This window comes from Pogonomyrmex barbatus, unplaced genomic scaffold (assembly GCF_055798465.1).
Source record: "Pogonomyrmex barbatus isolate J1 unplaced genomic scaffold, ASM5579846v1 scaffold8, whole genome shotgun sequence".
In the NCBI taxonomy this organism is placed as follows: Eukaryota; Metazoa; Arthropoda; class Insecta; order Hymenoptera; family Formicidae; genus Pogonomyrmex; species Pogonomyrmex barbatus.
In genome coordinates, this window is record NW_028297182.1 from 454,850 (window position 1) to 467,924 (window position 13,075).

At 33.6% G+C, this 13,075-nt stretch overlaps 1 protein-coding gene across 2 annotated transcripts in view; it reads left to right on the top strand.

The window, feature by feature from the left end:
• The window catches only part of LOC105422954 (uncharacterized), a 292,571-nt gene that overhangs the window by 172,505 nt on the left and 106,991 nt on the right, over nt 1–13,075 (top strand). The gene's annotated exons all lie outside the window — the stretch shown is intronic.

A 13,075-nucleotide genomic window follows, 5' to 3' on the forward strand; every position in this document is an offset into this window, starting at 1 on the left:
TTTGATGCATCTATGTTGTGATTCATGTAGAAAATTCGTCCAGTTTGAATATTATAAAATTATCCAGAATAAAGAATGCATATAGTAATTATATCAAATATATTATGAATCAAGTTAATTTTTGTAATCTATTCTGACAATTTAATTTGAAATTGTATTAAAATTTAGAAAAAGTATTCAGTTTTTTGTTTTATATTTTGAAGTATACAAAGTAATATTAAGAATTTGATAATATATATATATATATATATATATATATATATATATATATTGCTATATATATATATTGCTATTTATTAAATAGGTATGATTTTTATTGATGATATGCGTTATAACACAGTAAACTTCATAGGTACGTTTTAATTTTCATATTTTTCTGTATGATATAGATTTAAAGTTGCACTTTCTTGACTCGTATCCAAAACCGAAAATTACATCTAAACAGAGGAAATTGCCACATATTTTTCTCTTCGCAAAGTTTAGTTTACAACAAAGCGCTTTACAGTAGAAGTGCTCAATTCTGATATAAAAATGAAAAAGTTGAGACTATGCAGCTCACAAACTACAAGGAAATAAAACATTTTTTTTTTTTTTTTAGAAAACTCTACGTAATTATGAATTTTATTTCTGTTAAATTAATGTTATTAAATACAATTAATTCTGCTTTTAGCATACTTAGAAATAATTTTTTTCTTTTAATAGATTATTTATACATGTAAGGTGTGTGGAGTAAATACATCGTACTTATAATTCATATTTTGTGAGAATATTTTTATTTTTGAAAGGAGATGTAATCTAAATAAAATGTAGAAATAAGAGAAAAAGTAAGAAATCTATATAGAATTATTAAGACAAAATAAAAATGGAAAATATGTTTATAAAAAATTATATTTACTGTTGTTTGTACCAATTATTATCATTATAATTAAATAAATAATTAAGTATTACGTAAATGCAGACAGTAAAATCTCAACTGATGATACAAAATATATAGTATTCTATTATAAATATATTAGTATTCCGAAATTGACACATATGCTGCTTATGAATCTCACTACATTAATTAAATTTGTCGTATTACTTCATCGGCAGTTAACATATGTGACGTAGCATGAGATTATAATGTGACCACAGTTATCCTTCATAAATTTGTCTTATTCGTGAAAATGTTTGCTGTACAATTGTATACGATTATAATACGATTACTAAGAAGACAATTCAGAATTTACTCATTGTCAGTGCTCGACTTTTGTAGCGTCAACTAGAAAGAAAAGAGAAAGCGTTTATGAAAAAAATCACTTTTACACTCTCGAGACGCTTTGTTTAAATATATATAGTATAAAGTCTTTTGTCATATTACATAAAGTTCGCGAATATGTACCTTAAATATACTTTAACTGTAACTAGAGTATAATGAATTCAGATCATACGAGAAAGCATATTTTTTTGAAATCAAATTCTATTCTAAAAAAGATAAAATTTGTAAATTTTTATACTCGCCTGGAACTAGAAAATTACTTTCTTAAGCGCCATTTTACTCCTTGCCATTTTACTTTATGGTGAACTGAAAGCAAAGCGTTTGCACCGATGTTACTACTGATCTTGGTTAACTTTATTTTGCTTTATTATCATTCTTTTACAGATAAAATAGTGAAATTTAAAGGAAAATACAAATACATATGTATATACACAAAAGAAATATACACACATATATATATATATATATATATATATAAAAAAGAGTATATGGGTATACACAAAAAGTAAATTTTTTATTTTACTTTAAAGTAAATTTAAGTTTAAGGTAATGAAACGGCTAAAAAATTAATAAACTAGGCTAGTTAACTAAATCCAACTTCATACATTTTGTTACATTTTATTCTATTATTTTGCGTCATGAAAGAACACTGCAAACGAAAAGCAGAATTTATAATATATAGCGCGCGTACCCATTGGAATTCACGGCACAACTTCTAATTCATTGCAACGAGCTGTAATGTCGGCATCGCCACTTAGGTAAGCGTAGTTCAGTAATTTCCAGCAACCGCGTTAGCTAGCCGCTCGCTTTTGCAGTCAAATTTCGGTCGCGCCACTTGTCGACACGAATCGCGGAATTGGTTACATCGCCCCCTCGGGGTGGAAACATCGGAATCCTTTCCCCGAATTGATAAGCCTCGTGCATCGTACCCTACTATTTCTTACTCTTACCAGTTTCCAGAAGATATTAGCGATAATTATACCTCTCTTGCGGCATAAGTAGGCAATAATTGCGGTAATAATTACCATTGTACCACATAACGTACGATTATTTGCATAATGGTTATATAATGAAACAAAAGAAGAAAATAGTTTCCACTGTGGTGTAAAAAATTGACGAATTTTTACAAAGTTTTTCCCAGAGACTTAAAAGTATAGATAATATTTTGTATTACAGAAAATACCCTTGCATACCCTTGCGATATGTATAAGTTTTTGGATATAAGTTGAAGTTCGATTTAAGACCAATATTTAATTATGCTTCGGACTATTAACTATTTGCAAAAGTTTTAAAAATTACTGCATACATACCGATACTCGAATAATTATCAATCATACGATATAAAATAGGAATAATGAACAATAGAAATTATATTGTTAATTTTTTTTCACAGTAACCTGTTTTGTATGAATTAACGAGTAATTTTGCTTGCATATTAATTTGCACTTGGAATAATTTCTCTTGAGAAATTCGTTACCTTGTATATCCAGTATAACAAATGAAAGAAACCTGAGATGCAAGCATATATATAAAACATTTCATACTTTGTTTTATAATATATAATTGCACTAAAAATAATAATAGCATAAATTAAATAAAAAAAAAAAAAAATTGAAGCAATTTACAATTTAAATATAAATTTTATAATCGGTTGACGGATTTATTTTTCATATTTGCTATTTTTCTTCTCGCATGTTGATTATGAACAGCTTTCTGATGTGCATGTCAAGGGAGCAGGCGTCACGTGATTGGTTCCCTCGTATGGTTACGAAATCGCATTAGCTCGAGGTTAATAACCGCGGATATCGCGGCCTCGGATCACCGGCCAATTATCCCAGTCTCGTCAACGAGCGTCGACGAATCACTGGCGTCGGCGAGGCAAAATTTTCATCCTCACGTTCACGTAGCTTTATCGCAATTTTCCGTGGCATAAGAACGGATCTCTGCACGCAGTTTTTCCCTACGCAATCCCTTCACGAATTTTTACCAAGTTACGCCACTTAGTCACCTAGACAATTAGCTCGATTGATATTGCCGTAATAAATTGGTGTAAGGTAATAAAACTACCATAACTATATATAATTCGACGATATTATATGAATTTATTTTTATATTTCTTTTTTTATTAAATATATATGTTGAACGTATTTTTAATATTATTGATGTTACTGCACGATGTATTCTGTATTTATTTAGTCATGCGTGAGATTAAATTTGTTGAATTCAATATTAAACTAATGATGCGCGCCCGCTGTTGATATATTTTCTCGACTACAAGTGAAAATTCTGACAGTTACATTATTATTTTATATAATTATGGCGACTGCACATGTGTGTAAAAAAGTTTCATTTTTTTACCTTTTTTATTCTAAAGCATACCTGTTTATTTGTTTATTTGTATATGTTATTATTTGTTGTTATTTGTTGTTATTATTTATTTATTACTTATCAACAATTATTTATTTATTGTTTAATAATAATTAATTATTTTGATTGTTGTTGCAACAGACGTGAATATCGAAAATATGAATACCTCAATGGAAGGAAATTATTTATTGTTCCGATAATTTATGACAAAGATTTGAACGATACGGGAGAAAATGGAAGGCACATAAAAGCTATGATGCGATATTTACTGTTGCTACTTACATCCTGATGCGTGCGAGCATCTATTGCAAGTCGAGCGATTTGAGATAAAGAGATAGAGAGATTTGAGATAGAGAGTAGAATGGATTAGAATGGAGGGTGGAGGGGGGAGAGAGAGAGAGAGAGAGAGAGAGAGAGAGATGTCAACGACGGGCTATTATTATGCGTTTGTTATGTTAATCGCTCTCTCGTGACAGACCCGTCGTGCCGTATAGGTCAACCGTTATGCTAACACGATGCCGAGAATGCACATCGCATGGCTACGAATCTACACGAAGGACAGCAATGCAAGATGGAGCACGACGAATATTAATCCGCTGTTAACACATGTGTACACATGATGTCGCATTATACCTGTACTCTGTATTTTTAACTCTTTATCAACATGCCTTAAATCCCATTACGAACAGAATCCCATTATTTTATTCCGATCAACTGATTCGTTAACGTTTCGATGAGAAAAATGGTCTATAAAAATTCTCTATCGACTTATCGGGACACTTGGATAGTAAAAATCTCTGAAAATCAGTGGCTTACCACTTAACATCGCAATACCACGCTATCTTGCCAATCGCTGTTAATTATCTGTGATTTGCACCTCTAATGGCGGCCACTTAGGGGTATACCACGCGCCTCGGAATACCGAGGAACTCCGCTGGCTAGGCGAACGCCATGAAAAAATGCAGGCCATTGAACAAAGAGCAGATCAACCCCAGCCACACGCAGGGGTGGGAGAAAGAGAGATATAGAGATGGTTATACGCGCGCAGGAGCGTAACGCAGGCGCGATGGGCCACAGCCCCATTGCCGAGGGTGGTAACCCTCTGGACGGGGTGGCCGCGAGACGCTCAGTCCCGTCTCGCTCTTCTCCGGAGAAAACCAGAAATTAACATCGTTCGTAACCTTCGCGCGTCCTGGCGGGAAAGTCTGTGCATATTTTTTGCGAGTGTACGAATCCATTTCTTGCTTGTTATCGGAATTTCGCGTTTATTTCTTAATCGTTGGACAACTCGCGGGAATTCGAATTCTGTGAGATTGTGCATATATCGTAATAAATTCAGTAACCTGACTCGAAAGTGATTATTTTATGCATAAGGAAAGTTCTAGAAAAACATGTGGACGGATGTTGAAAAGTGTTCAACGATGTTATCTCTTTTTTATCTTTGCATCCTTTCTCTCGGTTGAAACTGAGACGATTGAATGCGAAGGATACAACAACAAATAGATGAAGAAGAAAAGAGTGAAGAAAGCATTAATAAGCAAGTGAAGAACAGAATAGTGATTTCTCGATGAAGGTTGGTCTCGGTCCAGATTAAATTAATTACACAGTTCCGCCGGCGGGATTTAATTTATCGAATGTCGCTTTTGTTCCAAGTGTACTAAACGGTGACCAACCATAGGGAAAACAATCTTTCCGTCGTGTTTATTTTTAAGAAACATTTTACGCGATGAACGTATAAATTTCTTTTTTAAACGAAATAAAACGCGAATATAATACCTCGTGCTCGTATTTTAAAAATATCGTCAAAATCATACAATAAATACATTTTTAACGTAATAAAATCTGACGAATGCAACATTTAAAATTACTACTTCTGCCATTCCTTTGATGTGATCATTTTGCTGATTAGACGTAATTCTGCAAATTCAGCAAATTTATTTCATTATACATTATAATTGCATCTTATTGCATCTTATATGTTCTGTAATAAAGTCGAAGGAAATTCAGACGAAATTTTGATAGATTATAAATATATAACGCTGTATAAACGCAGTGCAAACGTATAATTGTTTGGGTATGTTGTAACAACATTGCTAAAAATTTTGTATTTGTGAGCCGTTTTATGCAAACTCGTGCATATTCATATAAATAATAAAATTATTATATCTTGAATTTGTGATATTTTATCATATTTAATGAATTTGTTGAGACACAATAGCATATTTCTATTATTTGATAATTAATATGTTTAAGAGAGAGATAAATGATGCAAAAATAAAAAAATTATTTTAAATAAAGTTTTTAAAATTACAAAAATATGCACTTATTTCCGATAACAAAAATAATGAAATATGAATATTATTCGCAATTCATTATTTAATAACATTTTTTATTAGATATTTTAAATAATATTTGTATACGTATGTCTCAATTGATTCTTCCTTTGTGAAAAATTATTAAAATCGGATTATTAAACTATTTAATATTAAAACTTGAAAATTTTTAGTTAATACAACTTTGCTTGTTGGCCAACTTGAAGTAAACTTTAGTCTAATTTAACTTCTATTCAAAGATTCAAATGATACGATATTTAACGTACTAAATTTTAATTGGAATCATTGATTTCCAATCAAATTTTCGTTAAGAAAGTCCCTTAAAGTTGTGGAAATTGCATTTTGGGGGAAGTGTTGCAACTTTTGATATATTTTATATTTTGTGTGTGTGTGTGGGGGGGGGTGTGCTGACATATACTTAACTTTTCATAACGACATATATTTGAAGTAAACTTATGAAATATGCACTTTTAAAATGCACATATCGATTTCGTTTACATTTATATAAAATACAATATTTTCATCAGAAATTATATTTAAACATCAATGTAATAATTTTGTTTGTTAAACAAATACAATATTACTTTATGATTTTAATAATATTAATATTTAAACCGTAATATACATTTTTATCAAAAATGAAGAAATAACTAAACTAAATTGATTCGTTGTCAGTCACAAGTGCAATATTTCAATACACCATTCATTGTTCATTTTAACTGTGGTTTCGTTTTCATCGAGATATGCTTTCTGCAACTGTTATCTCTTTCAACTTTCGTGTCGATGTACGATGAAAGGTCTAGTTGATTTCGTTGCACGATGTCTTGCGGCTGCCCATTATTGCGCAACGCTTTTCTTCAATTTCGACGAACAGGAAACGACGCCTTTCCGCTTTTCATAGTTCACTGACGTTTTGTTAGCTTGACCGTTTGAGTTCTAAAAAAAGAAGTCGAAAATTACACACGATATTCGATATCTGACTTATAACTTATGATGACACAATTGGTAAAGGAGACGAAGTGTTTGTGCGTGAAAGAGGCAAGGAGATAGAAGGAAAGGATGATGGAGAAGATGAGGGAAGGGAGAGGTTGAGAAAGGAAAAGTCGCGCGATGGCGAGGCTGCCATCGACTTAATACTCCAGCAGACCAAGAGACCCCGAGGGGCAAGGAGTTAGTCCTGTTTGAAATGCAGCCGGCACCCGTTGGAGAACAAACCCCCTTTCCTCCCCCTCCCCCTCCTTCTCTCTCTTCATCTTTCTCTGTCTCTCCCTATCATCAGCAGCCACCCGTCGCTTCAACCCTGGTTCTCACTCCGATGACTCTCTCCGTCCCCGTTATCTCACGAAACACAGCGTGCAGTTTGAACGACGAGCTGCTTCTGCTTCTCGGATCTTATTTATCTCTCATTTTCTCTCTCTCTCTCTCTCTCTCTCCCCCCCCCTCCCTCTCTCTATCTGTCTGTCTGTCTATCTTTCGTTTTCATTCTTCCGCTCTTCTCATGTCGATCTTTGTTCATTTCTCGTCTCGCGCTTCTTATCTGTGTGTGTGTGTGTGTGTGTGTGTGTGTGTGTGTGTGTGTGTGTGTGTGTGTGTGTGTGTGTGTGTGTGTGTGTGTGTGTGTGTGTGTGTGTGTATACGTCCCTTTGTCACCTCTTTTCTTAACAGACTGCATTTTAACATCGTTCGATCGTAATCACAGCAAGTGCCAGCGGTTGGTGATTCCGAATTGACCTCCGAAGGCGACCGATGTGCTTCGATCGATAACATCCGGATAGTGTTTTAATTGCATGCCGAACTTTCATATTGTTCACAAAAATACAATGCAGCAATACCGTGTTTACCTTCGTAAATCGTTAATTTGATTAGTATTAAAAAAGAAAATTAACTTTTAAAAAATTAATAATTTGCCAAGAACTTCTTTCTTCATCACATTTTCTTCACAATTGAAGAAATTGAATCTTATATTAATATATATTTTTACCCAACTCGAATTCATCTATTTCTTAAACATTTTTTTTTTTTTTCAGTAAAATGTGTGCGGAATTTTAAATTAAAATTTTTATCGAAGTGCTGCTTGCGTTAGCATATTTCTCAAATATGTGGAATGTAAAATTATGTTGGCACAAAATAACAGGGCATAAAATATAACCTCAGAGAAAAAAGAATGAAATAACTAAATAGATAGATCGGGAGCTAAATATCTCAAATCGATCGACAATTTGGACCGTAGATATGCCATAAAAATGAAAACGTTTCCATTCCATTTTACCAAACGCGGCAGATATGAAAATAAATATTCCGAAATTATGTGCAAAATGAAACTCGGATCTTCGCGAACGAGAGGGTGGAAAAGAAATCCACTCGATAAAATGTGGCAAGCTGCGAGGGTGTTAACAGGATTGCCACATCGCATAACAATTTGTCGTTGGCCGATTTGCGTACCATCGGAAATTTGCATTCCCTTGACTTGAAATTGAGAGAGATTTGACGCGTGTGTCGTAACGCTGCATAGTATACGCACGTAAAGGCAAGCCTGTTTTACGAGCTCGTTTAACGTTCGCCACGGATCGGCATTCTGAATAAATTAGCATTAACATACAACCACTCGTACCTGCGACGTAACCACCTTGCAACCCCAGATGTGACCCTCGCTTCGGTAGATCCCGGGAGATTCCTACATGCTAAGGTATCTGACCCGACCCCGAAACTCAACGAAGGAAATAGATTTATACGAGCAACTTTACAGGTTCTCTCAATGATTAACGATATTCCTGCATCTTATCTGAGAAGCAAAGTTATGTTTAATGTATCTTTGAATTTCCTTATTCAAAAGATTGAAAATTGCTTCCTCGAAATAGGACATAGTCACAAACAATTTTGTGTGTTACGTTACAAATTTACATGAATAATATTAAAATGTAATATTAGTTTAGAACAGAAAGATAATTCCCACGCTTTTAATATATTTCAAGTAGTATAAATACACATTTTAAATAAATTGCGAGATGGGAGGGAGAGAGAGAGAGAGAGAGAGAGAGAGAGAGAGAGAGAGAGAATAGGGAATAAATAAGTGAATAAAGAATAGGAGAAAAAAAAGGGGAAGACAAGAACTTTATAATTCCTATAGCTAAAACTATATTGGACCCTAGAAATATATAATACCCCTTTTATAATATATATGCATATGTTCAAAACTTTATTTAAGTGGACATAATATAGGTAAATAGAATCACGTATTTAACTATCTAATTTATGTGCTGAAATAACATAACAGAATTTCCAATACATTTAAACTATATTGTCTTTGTTGAAGTCAGGTTAAATCATATACGCATGACAAGAACTGTTAATTATTACGCATATATTAACAGAACATTAATTATAATATACAATTCAATATTGGATATGTTACACATGTTTTTAACAATGTTTAATTTTTATAAACGTTGTTCAAAACTGTTAAAGTTATATTTTAGAAAAGTTCCAAATTTTTCGCTTTTTCGCTTTTTGCCTCTGCAATTCACGCTAAAAAATTTTTTTATTGAATCGACGGAATGTGCAGGACGTTATCATATTTTGCTCTCATTTAATCTTTCCGGAAGTGAAGCGTTTCGTTCGCAGCCACGTATTATCGAACACCCGTTATCGACAGCGTTATTTACTGCTTCAGCCAGTTTGTTTCCATTTAGCACTTCCCGGTGCGATACGCTTCACGTTAAAATAATGTAAGCAAAATCAGTAATTAATATTATAATTTGATAAAAATCATGAATGAAATATAGTTACACATTCTTCTTATTAAATATCTTATTGATTATTATAAATTTCATTATTAATCTAATCAAACTTTTTTTTTTGAAAACTAACTTTTTGATAATCTAATCAACAAAAATTTATTTTTATAAACACATACATTATGACATACATGACACTTTTAACGAAATTTTACGAAGTTGATTAATGATTAAAAAGTAAGAATTTAAAAAAGAAAAATGAATTAAAAAAGAAAACAGTGAATGGTTATATTAAATGTCTCTATTCAAAATAGATTCTGTGACATTGCTATCCTTTCTTAATATCTAATAGTCATCATTTTTCTTAGACTATTTTTTTCGATAAAAAGTTTGTTTTGTAGAGACACTTGAATGAAGAATAATACTTTGAAATTTTTATTTTATATATGTTATTTTATATATATATATATATATATATATATATATATATATATATATATTTCTCATAGTCATATCGAAACATTTAACATATAATGACTAACGTCATTGGTCGTTGCGTAGAAATGCTCATTTCTCATGTTTCGCGAGAAAGGCCTTTCTTATCGCGCGAAGTGAAACTTTTTAAATACCATCATCGCGGCAATAAAAGGGCAGAAGAACGACTGTCGACACGCAAATAATGTAGATTTGAGAGCATTATCAAATCGGGAAGATTACTAACTTCGCCATAAGATCGCTATCGGACGACTTTAGTAAGGGTAGATAAGGGGAGAGCAACATAAAAACGCGGAGAGGCGTATACACGCACAGCGGTAACATTTACGACACGAATCGATCGTTAAGGCACAGTCTTCGGCGAGTTTAATTAAAAGTCGGTGAGCTGTTTCGGTCTACGCGACCTGCACGGAACTCTTATAATCTTTCTTTGCGATGCGTGTGCGAGGTAATGCGTACGATAAGGTACAAATAATGCGGCGGTCGCTCCTTGTCCACCTACCTGCGCATAAATGCGCAGCGTGATTCGATAAAGTCACCGCGCTGCTCGCACGATTTTTATTATTTTCCCGTTTAGCCGTGGCACACACACACACACACACACTTTATCACATCACACGGACAGCGTGTTTTACTCTTATTCCACAATATTAATCTTTTTATTAAAGACTGCCTTCTCCACTGCCGCCTGCGCACGCGCGCAACGCCATAAATGTGCATATACACGGTGCATTTGTGATGCGAAGAATGTGTGTTTTAGCGCCGACAAGTTTCTTCTTCCTCGCGCTGCCGCATATCTCGCAAGTCTTTTACGGCCAATGCGCAATTATCATTGTGAGATGAAAAGGTAAAAAAAAAAAGGTGAAGAGGAAAAAACGCGTGATACGCACACATACAGCGTAACTTTACGGCGTTACTACGTTTCTCGTGCAATGACGCGGTGCAATGCCAAGCAGATCCGCCAATCTTCCGCTTACATTGAAATGTCCATTAAGGCAGACAATTGCGTCGAAGCGCAGTCCTTTCTTCCTGCTCGTAATTCGGTTAATGCCGAGACGAGAAGCGCCTCGTACAAAAGACGCGCGCCGCGCCGCGCCGCGCCGCTCGTTTCAGAGAGTGCATCTTCAAAATCCCATCTCACGATGAAAACATACTTTAAGGCGGATAATTATCTCGATGGGTGCCTTCCCTGTCCTCGTCACGACTCACTGTAATTCCAAGACGCACCAGATAAGCTCTACTTGCTTTACGGTTAAAGGGCCAGTACGGCTGACGCGACACGATATCAAACCACTGCAAACGAGGCCGCACAGTGACGGTGCACCTCGCTCCGCGAGGAAAAGCTTTGACAGCATAAACCGAAAAACGCAGGCAACTGCATCTGCATCTGCATCTATATCTGCATCTGCATCTGCACGGCCAACAGATCAACTATGCCTGCGTCGCGTCGCGTCGCGTCGCGTCGCCTTGCAACCCCGTCTTGCGCTTTTGGCAGAATCGCCGATAGTCGAATTAATCAAGTCGATTTTAACGAGGTGTAATAACGAGGTCAAAATAATTGTTTTATATGTAAACCATGGTAAACGATGAGATATAGTAGTTTCTGCGCATAAAATAATTTCTTGAGCTGAATCTGAAAACGGAATAAGGAATTATGCGATTAAGGAATTATGCGGTTGGCAAATCTTCATTTCTCTTATTTATAATAGTTTCGCTTTTAATAATGAGAATTTTTCTGTTGTCGAAATTGAATATTTTCATGTCAAGAAAAGGAACAATTTTCATATTACTCTTCTAACAAAAACGAAAAATCACCCTACATTTATAAAAAAAATTGCAAAAAGAAATGAGAAATGTAGGATGAACAAAATATTATAATTATGTATAATTTTATAATTATAAAAATTGAAAATTATAATTATGCATAACATATTTTAAACGTTTTTTTATAAATAACAAAATGTGACCGATAAAAAAAATGAAAGATTATTTTAGATAAATTGTTTCGTACCCATAACAAGGAATATATTATTTTTGTAGTTGCTACATACAGAAGAAATTCAATCGCGCAAAATAACATCATATTCCGCCCGAGCCGCTATAAATTTTCAATCTTCCCAAACATCTCGTGTAATCAGTTAAATCAAATATTGAAATGGTGGATCGAAGCGAATTATATAACGGCATTACATTGATGTATGCGATTCCTAGGTACTCTCTCGCTACATATCGATAAATACGAACTGTATTTGCGTACGCATGCGTGTAATGGTGCGTGTGTTATCGTTTAGAAGGTAGAAGCCATGTGGATATCCAAAATCGGACAGGCACAGCTTTTACATTGGCAAGGGTATTATCGACTTAAGGGGATTATGGGCGACTGCATAATCGCTGAAATTTTGCAGAAATTTTAGAAAGTTCAATTAATGTGCAATTTTAGAAAGTTTAATTAATTTCTTAAATGCACGATATAGTTTTAAAATAAATACAGCGTTTTATATATTACTAAAGATAACTGTAAACTATCGTAATTTATGAATTATTTGGACGATAATGAATAATGAGATCGGACAAAATTTAATTAATAAAATAAAAAAAAATGAAAAAAAGATACAAACGATGTTATAATCGATTCTATATATATATATATATATATAGACCGATTTCACAAATAGTTTGAACCATATTTACAATTATGATTAATATGTAGAAATTAATGACGCGCAAGCGAGGGAGATAATAATATATAGAAAATTGTATCCACGTTGAATTAATAGCGTATCGGATAATAATCTGTTTCACATTATAGTTAATCGATACGATTCTTTTGTCTTTTGACAATTACACATTTCGTTCTCTCTTTGGACATTCAATACTTTTACGTGATG